General features: G+C 29.5%; 1 pseudogene; it reads right to left on the reverse strand.

Moving 5' to 3' along the window:
* LOC123544769 (tryptophan--tRNA ligase, cytoplasmic-like) overlaps positions 1-15,190 on the reverse strand; it is a 49,581-nt pseudogene extending 34,391 nt beyond the window's left edge.
* Between the last annotated feature and the right edge of the window lie 421 nt (positions 15,191-15,611).

Below are 15,611 nucleotides of genomic sequence, written 5' to 3' on the forward strand. Positions count from 1 at the left end.
CCTTTGATTACATCTTTGTTATGGTAAGGGACAGGTCAGGGTGGAAAGGATAAATTCCCCAGGAACCAAAGGTTTTGTCCTACAGATTTGATTCGCAGAAAAACCTTACAACGAATTCCTATAGTAAAAAAAAATTATAAACAAACCAATTGCTTATCGGGTATGGTATGGTAAAACAATTAAAATTAAAACTTTAGGTTGGTAATTTAATAGAATAATTTGCTAAAATTATAATAAAGGACGATGTGAATAATCAATTTAATGACCTGCTGACCTGAACCAATTGGGTTTTACTTAAATAATATGTACTTCGATAAAACCAAGGTTTTCTGAAAATCTTGTTATGTCGATCCAGTGGGACTGCCTCCCGCCGAATGAAGTAATAGTATATACCAAATGTAAAATACAACAATTCAATATCAAGACAAAACAATATGCTTGGCGGATATTATGTTGTGATGGTTTTTGCATTAAAATGTTACAAGATGTAAAAATAACCATTTTATGATTTATGGTATAAAAACTAAAAATTAATATGTAAAACAGAAATGAACAAACTATTATAAAATATTTTTACCTATAAGGACATGTAAATTTTTCTTCCGGTTTTAATTATAAACTTATTAAAACTGTGTGTTTTAATTCATCTGAATAATTATATAATGGAATAGTTATAATATAAATAAAAAGTAAATAAAATAAAACAATTAAAAAAAACCTCCATGTTTTTAAACATGTTTATACACAAGATACCGGATAGTGATATTTCAATGGAAAACTGTAATTGCTATCCTGGTTTAGAGTACAAAATGGTAATAATGTAAAATTAATTTTATTGCATCTTAGTATCTGTTGAGCATTGTAAGTGGTAATAAAGGAGAAGCTAAATTATAACTTAAAAATAAAGAAATGTAATTCTTCAATATGAAGATTAAAAAAGTAACAGAAAAAATGAATCTATTTCTATTAATTATCTTAATAAAATTAAAATAAATGATTTATTTTATAATTAATTCTTAACGTTTAATCAATATCCAGTTAACAATTATGGTTCTATAATAAAGATTAATTAAAGAATTAAATTTAAGAATTAATTTAAAATTAATTTAAGAGGTTAATTAAGAATAAGCTAATAGAATACCATTATCAAGAATAGAAACCTTTATCGTCATAACATGATAAAGATGTTTCTTTATAACATAACTGAAAGATTGTGTTTATCAAGCGAATAACTTAAAGGTGTGATAGTTTGGTTGAATTAAACAATGTATCTTTGTTATTTGTATGAACTAATTGTTCTCTTAACAACAAATTTTTTAATTCCTTACAGTTTTTAACGTTAACTTCGTTTTCTAATAAATATTAATAGCATTTTAACTTTCTAATCCGACAAATTCAACAATGGGAATGCCGCAGCTTCATCTTGAATTGGTCCATTACTTTTTATTATGTCAATAAAATTTTGGAGTTGTTATCGTAATCACTATTATCAAATAAATCTTTGTCCTCATGAACAATCCCTCATATGCATCTTTGGTTTATTGGGGGGTTTGTTTTTATTTTTTTATTTCATAATATAATGAATCATTCAGTGAATAGTAAATTACAATTACACTCGTACTTTCCTTAATGTAATTATAAGAAAATCCAACATTAAATAGTTATTTGATATCAAAATAAAAAATAAAAAATAAATCTAAAATGCACTTTCAACAATTACAAGTTCTGTTTAATAACAAACTTTCTTTATTCTATGAATTCCAAACAAATGCTTGGTAAACTGCGTAACTTAACAAATAAAGTTTTGCTATATATTTTAATAAAAGGTTTTCATCAATGAGTTAATTTTAATATTAACCCTCTTGCTAAATTCTCCATCGCTTACCGATACAGAATTGATCATTACCTAAAAAAGCTTTTTCAAAATAATTTTTTGCTTAGATCTTTTTGAGTATAAAATCATATACTTTTTTAACCAGGACGTCGTCAAAAGTTAATAGTTTGTGTATTTTGTTACTTTAACCCTAATTGTGTATATAGTTCTAGATTTTTAGAATTAACGACATAATTTTTTGTGTTCATTATTTGAACTAATTATTTTTTACATTAACGTTTTCCTATTTCAAATTTGTTTTATTATTTTTTACTATAATTGGAAGCCTTCCGTCTGGTATTTTAATTTTTTCGGACTAAAGATAATCGTTTGTGGTTTTATTTAATTCCTTTGGGATATTCAAGATCCACATCTACCATAAATTACTTTGACCTGGGCAAGGTTGTTCTTGATTGGGTTTCAATATAATTGATAAAAGTTTTCCAAGCAAAGGTTGACACAGCCCAACGAAAGATTTTTGCATCTGGTGCATAATGTATTTGCTGTCCAGTTTAGATCAAATCTTTCATATATTTATTTGTTTGCTTTACTTATCTGTTTGAAATATGCTTTTCTCATCTCAGTCCTTTCAATTTAAAGAACATATCAAATATCAGTTTTAAAATCTAATTTATTCCAGTCATTTTAACATTGCATCCCATCTAAACCATGGCAACTGAAATAATGACAAGGATCCTAATTTGTAGTACTCTAAAACATAATTTACTAAAATTTTCTGATACATCACTAAAAGTAATACTACAGGTTTTTTCAGATTAATAATCTTGATATTCGCCCATTGTTTTTATTTTAAATTTTTCCAGATATTTTTAGCAGCTCATATTCGTTGCAATATTGTGGTTTCATTAAAATTGATAAAATCTTCTTAAAGGTAATTTTGTTTCTTTGAATTTTTTAAATGAATCCCTGTAATTCATAATGTATAAACACCTTTGTTTTAATATTCTAGTAACAGAATTCTTGCGATAATATTTAAAATTTGGAATATTTTTTTACTAGGTTATCCAATGATGAGACACTAAATTGGGAATGAATCAATAAAGATCAAGTCGAAATCATAAAGCAATATATCTGTTCCATATTTGTTAGGATAACATTAATTTCTTTTTTTGAATTTTCCTATTTGCTGCATAATAAACTACCCTCATAACCTCTTAAATTATAAGAAAAAAAAAAAAAAAAATAACATGAATTTTGTGTGTTTTAGTCTACAATTAATAGTACATTTTCTGAGTAGCACTTTCCTCTGAATTTTCCTGTATATATGACAATGATCCCGACAGGATTTTCTTTTCCCCTTATATTCTTTTTCACAGATATGACCAAAACTTTTGTTTTTTAAATTCGCCATTCATCTTTTTAGAACTTCTCAAATCCTTGTTAAAATGTTCTTTAAGATATTTCTTTACAATATCCTCTTCTCTGCATTTTTTCAATAAACTTTTAAACCTGCTTCTTAGGGCCTCTAAATTCTGGGTGTTTAGTATAACTGTTATCATTACAACAAACACCTATAACCGAAACCACAATTCTATATGAATTTTGATATGGGTCATAAAATGAAGATTCAGTTGATGTAAAGCATTAAAACTTTTTTAGTTATTGAATCAAGAATCAGCAGAAATACAAAAGTAACTGCTAAACCTTTATGATAATTTTTTTAAATTTACTTTACTTCCCCCTTGGCATTTTACACCTTGGGTACCATTAATACTAAACAATTTGTAGTGTTCATTTAATTATTCTTTCGTGAGAAAAATGTGCAGCACAGCTTTACAGAGTGTTTTTTAGTTTGCATGTTTTGTTTGTTAAACATTAATCTATTAAGTCTTTATCCGAAACATAATGTTGGACTTGGGTCTCTGGTGATTTCCAGTCGCCATTTATCTTATCTTTAGTATTTAATAACATATCACAGTCGTCTTCGTATTGATATTTTGATATTAACAATGGATAAATTCCCCGTAGTTCGTCATATCCAAAATATTATTAATGATATATCATTTAAAACTTCAATTTTAGTATTTGAGTTAATGCTACAGAAATTTAATTCCAGGATAATCAAGATCTTTGATTGTTTTTTATATTTTAAACTCTATGAGGATTTTCTTTAACAGGAATTTTTTTTTTATAAGCTAAATGACACCATCTAAAACTTTCGTTATCGTCATCTTTATATTCATTAAATCCTTTCATTGGATGTTGTAATGGTTTGGTAATTCTAAATAACTTGAACAGCCAAAGGACATATACTTATAGCTAATTATATAATGAGCATCAACTGAATCTATTCTCCACCGCTTCCTCAGAAATACCAATTACCAATTCTATTTATTTATTTTCATCAAACGCTTGATGTAAATTTTGTTTATCATTTGTGTTAATAATTTCTAAAGCCCTTGATTGAAAATATGCTGATTTATATATTTGTATCAGTTTTATCCATTTTTGCAAAACTTAATTTGTAAACAACGATTATTTTTATACCTTTTAAAGTTTTAAGTTCAATTTAAGTATTCATAAGAGTCGTTTATCGTTTAAATTAATTGATTTCTTGGGAATCTTGTCCTATAGTATTTTATTCACATTTTCATATAATATCGTTTGTAGATCTAGAAGTTCCATCTATAATTATTTTTAGAAAATAAAATCGTTAAAGCAAAAAGAATAAAAAAATAATCAAAAAATAATGAAATAAATAAAGTTTTAAATTATCTTTACAAGAATTAAAATATTTAAACTTATATCTTTTTCCCAGTTGTTTTTGATATCCACATTTTACTCGTTTTCACGCTTTGCAGCACTTTGTTATAAACCCAGAATTAAACCAAGTCTTTAGACGCTGCATAATTGCTTTTAATGTTTTTTCTTCATTATATCACAGTCGGTACAATAAGCATTTTTTAGGATTGTTTCGAATATTAATTGTCTGGACAGTCACATATCTTCAGCATTTTTCTCTTCAGTTATAGCAACCACATTTCTTTTTCAAATAAATTATTTTTAAAAGATAAGGACTAAAAATTTTTGAATTTTTAAACTAACTATTTGTTTAAATTTTTTGTTTTAAATAACATTTTTTCTTTTAAGAACTTTTTTTTATTTTAATTTTATCTGGTTTCATTTTTCTCCAAAATCTAGAAAATTTTGGCTAATCATTCATTACCTTTCTTTTAACCATTAATTAAATTATTTAGAAAAAAATTTTTTAAAAACGCCCCTATGAAATTATATTGTTTTGAAAATTTTTTATATTTCTATATCTTTTTAATAAATTTAAAAGTCATTTTTTTTAAATTGATCAAATGTAAAATTTTAAAACCTTCTTGAACATTCTGTTTAAACCATTTTCGTGAATTTTTTAGTTTTTCTAAAAAAAATCAAAAACCAATTTTTTTTTTTCCTTCCGTTGTTTCTTTTTTGGAGTCTTTTAAAAAAATTCTGGTGGGTTTAAAAACATAAACAAAATCCATAAATTTGGGGTTTTTTTCCTTTGGGTTTATAATTGTCATTTAAAGAAAAATTTAAATTGCCCCCGGGGGGTCTTTAAAAACCCTTTTCGTGATGTTGTTTTTAAAAACGTTACTGTTTTAAATAACAACTTTAAAGGGCAAAAACCACAAACGTTTACAAAGAAAAACTTTTTATAGACATTTAAAGTTGTTAGCTAAAGGAAAATATTTGGAAGGTTTCTTGAGCACAGTTAAAAAAGGTTATATAAATTTTAACAAGTCCAAAACCTTTTTGCATTGGGCAGGGTTGGAATTATATTAAAATTAGGATTAATTCTTTAAAATCTAAAAACGTCTTTTTCCTGTGCAATTTCCCTTCAACTGATAAAATTTTTTTCTATTTATAAAAATTATAAAAAAAACTTTAAAATTTTTAATAACTTTATTATCCTTTAATACAGCCTTCTTTTTTTTTATTTTTATATCCGTTTTAAGTTTAAATTTCCCTTTCTATGCATTTCAAAGGTGTGAAAAATTTTTTTTTTCTTCCTGTTTTTCTAATTATTGTAAAAATTCTTGAAAAACCTTTTATTTTTTCCTTTATTTACTTTTCCAATTCGTGTTTTGTTTAAGTTGTTTTAAATTTGTTGATGTCTTTTAAAAAAATTTCTTGTCGCCAATTTTTTTAGTCTGTTAAAAATAGGGTAATTCGGATCCGGCCGCAACTGCTACAAATAAGGAATGCTGGACAAGTGTAATGCCTGAAAACCAAAGAAAACCTGTTTAAATATATAACCCAGTACTTACTCTTCCGAAAAACTTTAACTTTTGAAGCACCTTTTATTTTAAGGAATTTTAAATTTGATCGATTGTTTTATTCCATTATTTTAAAAATTTAAATTTTTTTTATTACTCATTTATATAATTAAACTTTTTTTTCTAAATTAAATTTCTTCCAAATTCACTAACGGCCCAACTTTTAAAATTTTTATGAAACTTTCCTTTTTTACAAAAGCTTTTTTTCTTATAGCTCGCCCCTAATAACTTTTTTATTCAAAAAAAACCTTTTGTGTAGTAGGTAAAAGTCTTTTTCATAAAATAAAACCTTGAATTTTTCATATTTAAATCTTTAAAAGGTAGTTCGGGGTTTGAATTATTTTTAAAAATTTATAATATTCCTCTGCCCCAGTTTGGTGTTTCCTTTTTAAAAATGTTTTTTAAGTTACTTAACGAACCCCTCACCAATTTTAAATTTTGCTTTACCTTTGGTTCTTTAATTACTATAAAAATTAAAAGAAAACAGTACCTTTATTTAAGTTTTTACTACTTCGGTTAGGTCATTTTATACAGAAATTTTTTTTTTTGTTATTTTATCAACCATATCCGCAAATTCTAATAAGTATAAGTATTATTTTCTGTAAATATTTCCCCCTTATTCTTTTTAAAAGTTCTATTGAATCTTCAATTTACTACAGCTTTGCCTTCATTTAAAATTTGATACATATTTTCTTTTTTATTCAAAATGTTCCAACTTTTTATTAAAAATTTTTTCCTTCATCCATCCCAAAATTTTTGGGAATCGCCCTTTTAAAAATTTTTTTTTCAAAGTTCTGTAACGATTCTCCGGTTTTACTTTTTAAAGGAATAAACCAAACATATATACTGAAACTTTTCTCCTTATTGATTTAAAAGCTTGCATTTTAAAAAATCAGCTGACCCCCAATATCATCAATGTCATTAACTTTACCCTTTGTTTTGAAAATTTTGTTTAAATTGGTTTTTGAATCTTCTCTAATTTATCACTCCAATTTATTTCGGGGGGTAAAAAGTTTGCTTACCCCTTTTTCCCTTTTTTGATTTTTGCCGGACCAAGTTTGATTTCTTTTTTAAAGCTGGTTTTCAACTAAATTTTTCAATTTTTTTCCAAAAGTTTTTGACTTAGTTCTTTTAAATTGGAAAACATTTGTTTATCACATTCACTTTTACTTATCCCCGTCTGCAAAAATCATGATTCATACAAAGCATCTAGTTCGTTAAAAGGGGGTCCTTTCTAGGGGGGTTTCCCCGGGCCCAATTTTTAAACCCGGGGTGGTAAGTCCCCGTTTTTTGGGAACAAAGGTAACATTGCTTTATGGGTATCTAATTTACCCCCTTTTTTTTTTTAACAATTTTTTATTTGTTTTTTTTGCAAGATTTACATTTTGCTTTTATCATTGCCTCCCGTTTTTTTTTGTAACATAATGGGGGTTTATATTTTCATAAATTTTTTTTCTTTCAAACATATATTTTTTTTTTGTAAACTCATCTATTTATATGTGTTTTTTTAAATTTTTTAAAAATTTTTAGTCGGTTTTTATGGGTTTAAAACCCGTGGGTTTTAAATTGTCCGGGTTGCCATCCCCGACCAAGGGTCAAAAGGTCAAAAGAGGTTAACTGTTTTTAAAAAAACATGTTTCTAAATACTAAAATGAAAATTTAAATGTTTTTTAAGTTAGCTATGTGGGACTAAAGTGCCTGAAATATATGAGATGTAAAAATTAAAACATTTTAGATATCAGCAAAAAAATGCATTTTTAAAAAAGGGTTGTAACTGTTACCAAAAATTTTCAAAAGAGGGAATTTTAACACCAATAAATTGGGTTTTAGTCACGCTCAAAGAAATCATTCAAAGTAAAAGAAAAATAACGGTATAGTGCATTTCAGATGGTACTTCGTTGGTATTTTTCCCTTTTAAAAATTTGTCAATTTTTTTGTACACGTGGTTTTTATTTTTCCTTTTGAACGTTTTTTTTTTTCCAATTATCAATGGAAAAAGCAAAATGACTTTTCGCCTTGTTTGCTTTGAAAATAGTTGGCTTTGGATCTTCTAATTCCTGGGGGTTCCCTGTTTCTTTTGGGATCTTTCTTCCATTGACAAACCCCCCTTCTCTGCTTGACCGTAATTTTATAAACATTGCACTTTTTCGGTTATACACTGATTTTGTTCCTTGTTTCTTGCGATTACTGTAGTAGCACCACAGTAGCAGAACTGATGTGCACACCAGTATACAAAGTGCCCCTCCCAAACTGGAATGGAATTAATACCCTTATTTCATTTAATTTCATTTTAAATATTTCATTACAGAGCAGATCAATTTTTCAATAATTTTCAATGATGACAAAAATATATCATAAATTTCATATAAAAGTATTGTATTTAATCACTTGAAACATCAATAAAAGGAGATAAATGACCTGGTGCTGACTATTGCAGATTAATATTTTGATAAATGTGTATTTTAATGTCAAACATATTTTTTTCTCAGATGTAATGCTACTGTTACTCACAATATTTTATTATCCAACGGATTATCGTCACAGCATCCGTCTTCGCAACAGTACTCTGCGAGCGAGCACCTAAGATAAGAAATATAATTTTATTTAAGAAACGAAAAACGAATTATACAAAGACAACAAGAATATACCAAATTTTAAAGATCTAAACGAAAAACATGTATGCAAGAAAATTATCAGAAACATGCTTGATAATGTTTAATCATTCTTAATTAATGTTAGCTTTTCGTATTTGAAACAAAAAAACAACTTACAGATATTCTTCTCCTTTGTTTTCATCCAAACATCTTGTCTGAAAGAAAAAGATGTAAAAATATTTATCATTAAAACTAACAAGGTTCTGCCTTACTCTAGTGTATCTTGATTTAGTTAAAAGGTGCCCCAAACAATTGCAAAAAGATGTAAGTTAATGCACAAAATATAAGTTATTCATTTTAAAGTCCCAACATCAATTCATAACATGTATCATCATTCTTATTACTACCTCTTCTCAGCAGGATATTAACTCAATTAAGACAGCATCGTGACAAACCAGTTTTTAATTACAATGGGACAATTCATACATGTATTAAATGCATTCATGAGAGGTTTGTTAAGTTTAAAAAATATTTATTTACTTCCTTCTGGTTAATGTTGGTAAGGCTTTGGTAAGATCATAATAAAGAGCATACAATGGTCTTCCACCAAAAATGCTTTCATGACATTTTAGACTCTTAGTTTTACATTTTGCACTGATAAAAAAATAATAGAATTTTCAACATGTTCTGCTTTAAGTTGTTGAAATCAGGCTAAGCATTTCATTTACTTTTGCTCTAGGCAATAATTAATAGGCTGACAATACAAGAGCAGTCTATTTTGCTTCAAACTTTTACAGGTTTCTAATCTGTTTAGTGATATGTAGAAAACAACATACATATTTAGTAATTTGATCAACTAAGAAATTAACTGATAAAAATAAATTTAAAAGATGGCTTTGAAAATAAATACGCTGCATATCTGACATGATCAAACAGGCACAAAACCAAGCTGTAACTGACTTATAAGATCGACCGTTGCTTGAACTTAAATATACTTTAGAATATAAACTTTGAGAAAATATCCCGCTAACTTCCCACTACATACCAGCATGCCAGTCCGTCAAAATATAAGCTTTTCGTTAAGATGTACGTAAATAGTTATGATATTTATAATCAAAGGGTTATCATCATTTTTTATCATGCAATTACTTTGGAAACTGCCCGAAAACACGTGCTTGATATTGTTCTCAGGGGCCAATGTTTACTTTTTGCATGAAGGCACTTTACTCGTGAACCACTGCACCCAGGACCTTCAAACTTCACATGCTGATAGTACTTATTGAGTACACGACCCCTACTGACTTTGGGGTCACCTGGTCAAAGTTCAAGGTAACAGGGGCCAATGATAACTTTTTGCATGAAGGCAATTTACTCGCGAACCACTGCACCCAGGACCTTCAAACTTCACATGCTGATAGTACGTATTAATTACATGACCCCTATGGACTGTGGAGTCACCAGGTCAAAGATCAAGGTCACAGGGGCCAATGTTAACTTTTTGCATGAAGGCACTTTACTCGCGAACCACTGCACCCAGGACATTCAAACTTCACATGCGGATATTACTTATTGAGTACACGACCCCTATTGACTTTGGTGTCACCAGGTTAAAGGGCAAGGTCACAAGGTCAAAGGTCAAGGCGCTGCGGGGGCATTTATCACCATTAGTGACAGCTCTTGTTTTATCGCGACAATAAGGTGATAACCAAATTGGGCCCGCCCATATTGACGGACTTGCTTTGACACCACTTCGATTTGAACTTTAGTTTAATTACATATTCCAGTTTTAATGTTGTTTTACATCTTACTCAAATTCTGTAATCTTAGCTAGTAATTTTCTCGGCTCTGACTGTCTCCATTTTTATCCAACAGACAATAGTACTAGACGTCAGTAGGTAACGTACATCATGACATTAAAAAAGACGATTGTCAAAAGACAATTCTATTTCAACAAAATACAATCATGCTAACGCGACTTTCCCTAGTGATTTAACTGTCGTTACTTCGTCATTTTAAACTACAACAATGAAAGCTCAAAGTGGAAATCACGATGATGAAGTCAGAAGCACGACATTAAAAACGCACAATAATGTCTCTAGGCATTTTTGTTTCTTGTTTTCATTATAGCACTTAGTTTCGTATATTACCATCTGGTTTCGACTTTCATCATCGTGATTTCGAAATTCCGTACAGTTATTTCTTCAGTACCGTTGTTTCTTGTTTGGGTTAACAAAAATCGTGGTTTGTGGGCGGGGAAATAAAAGTGCTCCACACGAATTACAACTCCTGGTACGAGATAGATATTATTGTAATGACTATACAACGTTGCTTCATTGATTACCAGATATTTGATTGTCAAATTATTAAAAATCTAGCAAGGTTGACGGGCGATTTAGGGACAGCATTTTCTTTTCTTTCTTTTTTTTCTTTGGCTGGGTTAAACGTCTACACAATTATAGATCATATATCTACTTTCCAGCTTTTCATAGTAGAGGAAGACCCCTCTGGGCATTATTCCGTTACGCTCCGGTACATGGGTAGAACCACTGACCTACCCTACTGTAAGCCTGTTTGATGGCTTCCTCATATGAAGACTTGTATGCTCCAAAAGCTGCTACACACATCGATGTGTAGCAAGAGATGATTTCAAGCCAGCGACCTGAAGCCACTCGCCCAGGTTTGAAATAGAAATGTAACAAAAACAAGGCAAAGAAATTCAAACGACGATTAAAAACAATAGATAGCTCATAATTATGATTACTTCTACAACTAATTTTACGCATCAGTTATATATAAAGACAAGTTAAATTTAAGACAGTCAAACCGTACGACTCTTACGCTAAATTTTAATCGTGGACGCACAAACTCTTCACTTACTTATCTACTGTAAAAACGTAAAAAAAGTAAAAAAATAAATGTCAAAATGGATAATCATTTAGGTTTCTCGACTGGAGAGCATAATTTAGACAAAAAACGTTATTTCAGTTTGTTTGTTTTGGGTTTAACGCTGTTTTTTTTCAACAGTATTTCAGTTTTGTAACGGCAGACTGTTAACCTAACCAGTGTTCTTGGATTCTGTACCAGTGCAAACCTGTTATCCGCAAGTAACTGCCAACTTCCCCGCATGAATCAGAGGTGGAGGACGATGGATTTCAGACACAATGCATTTTACAAGATTGTCTCGGAGAACATACGCCTCGCCCTGGGCTCGAACTAACGACCCCAAGATCCGTAGATCTGCGCTCTCCCTATTGAGCTAAGCGGGCGGGCTATTTCAGGTTAAGATACAAAATGCAAAATTATTAACTTGACGTTTGCACTAACCTACTGTCGACATTGGCACCCAATGTTGTTTTTATCTATAAATATAAAGGAGTACATTAAACATTTATTTGTTATATATGATAATTGTTCCAATTATATTCTTTGTCTGTGCAAAGCCATTTAAGGATTAATAGCAATATCGTGAAAACGCCTTCGTCAAAGCCAAAGAGTGGTATCCGGCGTGAACCCGTCTTAGAAAATTGTGATAACCACCTTAATGTATGATTTTCGCCCGACCTCGACTCACAAAATTTACTATTGCAACGGATATTCATTTAAGTTTCTCGATTAGAGAGCATAATTTAGATGAAACACTATTTCAGTTTGAGATACAGTGTTGTTTGTCTATGATTAATAGCAGAAACGATTTTCTTCTTTGGACAATAGATACATTTGAACACCATACATTTGACATCTTTTTGGACATAGAGCAATAAACAATATATACGAAGAAGAAAAAAAAAATAAAAGTGTTGTCATTGTCTGAAATATTAAAGAGAATTAACTGGGTAAAAGCGACTAACATGCCAACCGCACATGTAATTATGCTTAAAGATCAAAACTGCAGACATAGGAATCATGGACGTTTAATGGTAAAGTTATGACAAAAAATGTTATGTAGTTTACATGTCCGTAGAAATCAGATTGTCAAAGACTTAGTTAAGCTGTACTGAAATTCCAATATTAGCGTTATATCTTTCTTATTCGTTTAAATTCTCTTCTAAATGTCATTTTTATTGTCTCAACAAACATTTTTTATCACATCCAATGAATATGCAAACACATTTTTTTGTAAATAATGAATACTGATTTATCAATAAAAAGCAAGTTTATATAGAAAATGTAAGGAGAACAAGTTTTATTCTCGTTGCAAATTGTCAAAAAACATGAATCCTAATATCAAATTTTAACAAAAGGCATGGTAGTGGGTCGGACTAACGCTAAAAATCAAGCGAAATCTTGACTGTAAAAATACAGTTATATGTAGTAAGACATGACATTAAGCTAAAACCTTATTTGAAAACAAAAGCCGTTTCTTTTTGTGGTAAACGAATACAAAAGAAGTATTCTGTACAAGAAAAAAAGTATAATGCTTAAAAAATATATAACCCTTTGTTGGCTTTGTTTTTAATTATTATAATTATAACTGTATGATATTAGACATTATGTATGTGTATTTAGATATTATATCGACCACCCAGCCGATATTAAGGAGGTCGTGTAACTTAACATGCGTATTTGTGTATACCTGACGTGCGGATTTACATCAACGCTTACGACAATCTAAATGTGACTGTAAATTCATTCTGCTGAAATAAATTCATTAACCTGTCTCCGTTCTAATGTTTAATTGTGTAATGATGCTCAAATAATGAATAAATTTTCGTATAAACGCTATTAAACATTGTTGCGTTAAAATGACGTCATCGACGTCATGACGTCACGTGTCAGTTACTGCACAAAATGAATGGCCTTTTTCTTGTAAGTACGTAATTCTGAGCATATCTTTATTTAAGCTATTTTTGAACAGCAATAATTTTCCAAAATATTTTATGAGTCTTTCGTTTTGAATAATGTTCAATAGTTTTAAGCTACTTATGTTGAAATCTCATAAGGAATGTAAATATTCGATGATGGTACCTGATGTTATTGGGAATATGCGAGTTTACTAATTACGGCCATTTTCAAAACAATATTGGGCAGTATGATTTGTAATACCTAAATTGTACAAGAAGCGACAGAGAGAAAAAAAATTGAGATTGTAGCAGCTAAAAACATCAAATTACACGAAATACAATAATTTGCTGTAGTTCAATTACTAGTAATTTGAATCTACCCTGGTGTCAAGGTATACTACATCCTAAATTCGACAGTGAAACTCGGCAATTATGAGAAAACTTGCCTGATATGATATTCGAGTCTTTTGACTGACTGAAAGAAAAACTCGCCTAAAATAGAACCCTTGCATTCCAGTTATTTTTCTCTTTTAGACGTCATTTTAAAAATTAAGAAACACTTGTGCTCTTTTTTCTGACTCTAATTTAGCTCAATGTAAGAAGCTCTCGAGGAGTTTCCTAGTAAAAAAAAAGAACAGATCTAGCATTTTATTTACTCTTTGCAGTTATTAAAATCGATTGTGCGTCAAACACCACGTCTTTATAGCCCTGTAGATTTCGGTAATCTTGAAATATAGCGGCCATATATATTCTTCAAAATATTTTATTTATGTCATTCATTTTCGCTGAATAACACTACTTTGCCGAACATAAGACTGCATCTTTAACTCAAAGGGACGAATACAGATGTATGTTTTAGATATAGGATTTCCTTGATTGTGTGTGAGTACCCGATTGCAGCAATGTTTTGTATAACAGTCAAACTGTGAGGTTAGTTTTAATTCATTTGTTTAGTGCCTTTATGAAAAGTAGTCATGACGACAAATCAAAGAAGTTTTTTCCGTTCATACGGAAATACAGTCAATCACGTTTGTGATTCACATAAAATAATACATATTGCATGTCATTTTATAAAACTGCCAATAATTTTATGATTTCATAATAACCTTTTTATTACGCCTCTGACGTCAGGCAAATATGATTGTTCTCTGCCTAATAGATAGGCCATTATGATATCACTTAATAACTAGCAGTATAGTACAAATACATAGGTTGAATTATCTTTGCACACTATGATGTTTACAAAAAATCTCTTACATATGGCCCGATGACTCTTTGAATGGACATCCTCCGCTGTTGTTGAATTAGAAGCGCTGCTTTCGTTGAATCAAATTTTCTTTCTGTCGATCATCAAATACACATCATTAATGATGAATGTTCAGTTTTAAAACATGCCAGTAGTACTTGTTCAATGCAGAGTAATATTTTGACACACACAATGATGAAAAGAGGGTGTTCTTTGTTGTGATTATCATTGTAGAATATGTGTTGATACTAATAATTATAAAATCTAAACCAGATGTTTCACATATTCCTCTCATAGCAAACATTATATATGAACAGATGATGTATATTTATTTGTTTTCAAACACTGTTCCTTATTTCCTTAAGTTCTTTAACTTTTTATTTGCAATTTGATAAAGTAAAACTTCTGTGTTATCATTTAACTCGTAAAACACAAACTAATCAAAACTTTTGGTTTCGGTAGTTATATAAAGATCACACACAGTCACGGGAAACCGGTAAAGTAAAAATAAAGAAGGCTCACTGCGGGTCTAAAATAATAAGTTAAACATAAGGTTGCTATAATAAGTTTTTTCCCAGTAGCTTAAGCTTGACGTCGAAATTGATGTATTATGTTGGGAACTCGGATTCTACACCATCTCATTTTCAAAATTCAATCTGTTTTTTTTTTAAATCAAAAGCATGTCCGCTACATTCTAATATGCTTGTCTCTGTTAAAACACTCTTACGCTAGAATGACGTCACGTTAACGTGCGGTGACGTCAAATTTTTTGTTGTGACCAAGAAAGAGCGCTTCTATATTTTATCTAGTGTTTGAGATTAGGGGATA

Source organism: Mercenaria mercenaria, chromosome 1 (assembly GCF_021730395.1).
Source record: "Mercenaria mercenaria strain notata chromosome 1, MADL_Memer_1, whole genome shotgun sequence".
Classification (NCBI taxonomy): domain Eukaryota; kingdom Metazoa; phylum Mollusca; class Bivalvia; order Venerida; family Veneridae; genus Mercenaria; species Mercenaria mercenaria.